Genomic DNA, 4,281 nt, shown 5'->3' on the forward strand with positions numbered 1-4,281 from the left:
GACTACGAATCTTCCAAGAAAATCACGGAGCACATCGTTAATGAGATCCTGGAAAACTGCCGGAGCGTTAGACAGGCCGAATGGCATAACCAGATACTCGTAGTGACCCGATTGAGTACTGAATGCCGTTTTCCACTCATCTCCTGACTTGATTCGGATGAGGTTATACGCTCCTCTCAGGTCAATCTTAGAAAAAATCACAGCCGAACGTAGCTGATCAAAGAGGACAGAAATCAGCGGCAAAGGGTAAGTATTTTTTACTGAGATCTTATTCAAGGCTCTAAAGTCAATGCAGGGTCTGAGTGATCCATCTTTCTTCTCCACAAAGAAGAAGCCTGCACTTAAAGGAGATTTAGATGGCCTGATAAATCCTTTCCCTAGGCTCTCTTTAACATACTCATTCATGGCCACAGTTTCTGGTCCGGACAATGCATATAACCTTCCCTTTGGTAATGTGGCACCAGGAATTAGCTCAATTTCACAATCATAAGGCCGATGGGGAGGCAGAATGTCCGCATTGCCCTTGGAAAATACATCAACAAAATCCTGATATTCCACAGGAATGGGTGCGGGAATGACAGCAGCAATTCTGAGGGGAAGCGTAATACATTCCTTATTACAGATGGTACCCCATTGTGAGATCTCCCCCGACTGCCAATCAATGATGGGATTATGAAAGGCCAGCCAAGGGTGACCCAGAACCACTGGAACTGCTGGGCAATGGGTAAGGAAAAATTCAATTTTTTCGGAATGAAGAGCTCCTACCGAAAGTAGAACAGGGGGTGTACAGAGAGAAATAACCCCATTGGATAAGGGACTCCCATCTAAACCATGCATGGTGATATGCCTACCCAAGGTTAACTGAGGAATACCTAAGGCCTTGGCCCATGTTAAGTCCATAAAGTTCCCTGCAGCTCCACTGTCAACGAAAGCCGACACCGAAGAACTGAGGCTGCCAAAGGAAACTTTAGCTGGGACTAACAGGGAATTATTCGAGGAGATAAGCTGCAGACCAAAGTGAACCCCCTCACAATTCACTTGGTCGAGGCGTTTCCCGACTTGCTCGGACAATTACGGGCAAAATGTCCTTTACCCCCACAGTACAAACAAAGACCAGAATTTTGCCTTCTGGTTCTTTCTTCAGGAGACAGCTTGGAGAGACCCATCTGCATGGGCTCCTCTATGTCCACAGGAATGGAAAAAACACAAGGGGTAGACCCGACAGGTGCTCCTTTTTCAGCCCTCCGCTCTCTGAGACGACGATCAATCTTAATAGAAAGCTCCATGAGTTTATCGAGAGTCTCAGGAGCGGGATACTGAAGGAGACTGTCTTTTATAGACTCAGATAAGCCGAGGCGAAACTGACTGCGCAGGGCTGGGTCATTCCATCCACAGTCGTTCGACCAACGGCGAAACTCCGTACAATAAATCTCTGCGGGATTCCTACCCTGTCTGAGAGCACGTAACTGACTCTCGGCGGATGCCTCTCTATCAGGGTCATCATACAATAGCCCTAAAGACCCCAGAAAGGCGTCTACAGACAACAATGCCGGATCCTCTGTTCTTAAACCAAAAGCCCAGGTCTGGGGATCCCCCTGAAGTAAAGAAATAATAATTCCGACCCGCTGAGATTCCGTACCTGAGGAGACTGGTCTTAAACGAAAATAAAGTTTACAAGACTCTTTAAAATTAAAAAACTGCTTCCTATCACCAGAAAAACGGTCAGGCAAATGCATTTTCGGTTCAGGAACGACCCTCGGGGAAGTCCGTAAAAGATCTTCCTGTGACCTCACCCGAAGGGAAAGATCCTGAACCATCTGAGTAAGTTCTTGAATCTGGCTAACTAGAAGCTGGCCAGGATTTGGCCCTAAACCAGTGGGATTCATGAGGCCGACAAATCTTCTAAACTGAATAAGGGAAAAAATCAAACCTTGTTTAATTTTAAGTTTTGGTGTGGCCGGTAATAATGTTATGATTCCAGTACTTCTGACCAGAGGAGATCTTATGACAAAGGCAAGAGTACTGGAAGGGAATGCTGGTTACGGGAGCAGGAAAGCCTAGTAACCCCTGGCGCCCTAACTCCGTTGTCTCGCCCGTGTTATCAGAAATCCCCTGCGAGACTATGGTTGCTTGAGCCCATGGCAGCCGCGTTTGAAGGGCGGATTATGTCTGCCCAACTCCGATGCCCCCTCAGGTCTTAATGGGAGACAAAGGGAAATCCGAGACAGGGTGATAACAAGGGGCCCTCTGACTAAGAAACCAGGCCAGGGGCTACAAGCTAACTAACTTAAACCAGAAGTATGTGCGGACAAACCGCCAGGGAAAAGGACAACCAAAAATCCACTAATCCGTTACTCCTATCCAGCACCGCTGGATACCAGAGTGGATTCGTGGGAGCGGAATCCTCCGCAAAAGCTCCGAAACACAATATAACCAAATAATAAATAGTAAGCGGTCAAGCCGCAACACACGGCTACGCCGCGACTCACGAACACCACAGGATGTTAAAGGTGCTCGGTCTGGACTCCAGGAAAAGATGACAACTTCCGAGTACTGGATCACTGAGGACAGGAACGACCGGATAGAACAGGACTGGAAAACTCTCTGCAACTGACACAGCAAACAGGAAGCTATTACCGGCGTCTGTGAGAAGTCCTGAGAGTGCCTTTAAATGGGAGCCCTCCAATCAGGAGCCAGACAGGGCTAATTACAACATGCCGTGCAGCTGCATGCTGCACGGCCAGGAACCAGTGAGGTGATTAACTTAGACCCAGCAACGGGGAACGCGGTCCGACAGTGGCGTCCCCGTTGCTAGGGTCTGTGCGGCTCCGTGCGCCCGGCGTCTAGCGTTGCTAGGGAGCCGGCGGCTGTCCGCATGCGGCGTCCCTGGTTGCTAGGCGCCGGGCCGCACTGACGAGCGGACCCTCGGCGCCTAACACTGTCAGGGAGAGTGCAATGTTTTGCAACAACTGGTCCCTGGATCTCGCCTTTATCAAGAGATCATCCAAGTACGGGATAATTGTGACTCCTTGCTTGCGAAGGAGAACCATCATTTCCGCCATCACCCTGGTGAAAATCCTCGGAGCCGTGGACAGACCAAACGGCAACGTCTGAAATTGGTAATGACAATCCTGAATTGCAAACCTCAGGTAGCTTGATGCAGTGGCTAAACGGGAACATGTAAGTATGCATCCTTATGTCTACCAAAACCATGAAATCTTCTTCCTCCGGACTGGAGATCCCTACCCTGAGAGATTCCATCTTGAAATTGAATTTCTTTAGGTAGAAATTGAGGGATTTCAGATTGGTCTGACTGAGCCGTCCGGCTTCGGGACCACGAAGAGGCTTGAATAAAAACCTTCTCCCTGCTGACTAAGGCCGATTTGAACAATCGGTGAGGGTGAACGTCTTGAATCCCCAGTTTGTACCCTTGGGACACTATTTGTAAAACCCACGAGTCCAGGTCCGAATGAATCCAGAATTGACTGAAGTGTTTTAGACGTGCCCCCACTGGTGCGGGCTCCTGCAAGAGAGCCCCAGCGTCATGCAGTGGATTTGGCAGAAGCAGAGGACGATCTCTGCTCCTGCGATCTTGAAGAGGCTACAGACCTCTTCCCTCTTCTCCTTCCTCTACCTGCAAAGAAAGGGGAATCTTAACTTCTTGCATATCTATTGGGCCGAAATGACTGCGTTAGATAATGATGCGTCTTCATCCGTTGAGAGGGAACATAGGGCAAGAAGGTTGACTTACCTGCGGGAGCTGCCGAGATCAAATTAACTAGGCCGTCGCCAAACAAGGCTTCACCTTCATAGGGAAGAGACTCAGCATCAGCATTCCCTTGGTGAATCCACAATGCCCTCCTATCCGAGACTGCCATGAAATTGGCCCGTGAACTCAAGAGTCCTATATCCCTTGCAGTCTCACGTAAGTATGCTGCAGTGTCCTTGATATGATACAACGTAAGGAGTATCCCATGTCTCCAGGATATCTATATCGGATAACAAGGTATTCGACCAATTCTTGAATACTACTACTCACCCATGCGCATGTAATGGCAGGTCTAAGTAATGTACCCGTGGTTACATAACTAGAAATAATGTAGCTTCCTGCATACGATCCGCTGGATTTGTGACAGGGCCCCGTGCAGAACAGGGGGTGACTCCCACTTTATTCTGTCCGCGGCAGGAAATGAATAAACAACCGGAAACCTTTTGGGGATTTGAAACCATCTTGTCTAGCTGGCCCAGACTTTCTCAAACAGAGATGGAGGAACGTTACAT

The sequence above is a fragment of the Pseudophryne corroboree genome, chromosome 9 (assembly GCF_028390025.1).
Source record: "Pseudophryne corroboree isolate aPseCor3 chromosome 9, aPseCor3.hap2, whole genome shotgun sequence".
In the NCBI taxonomy this organism is placed as follows: Eukaryota; Metazoa; Chordata; class Amphibia; order Anura; family Myobatrachidae; genus Pseudophryne; species Pseudophryne corroboree.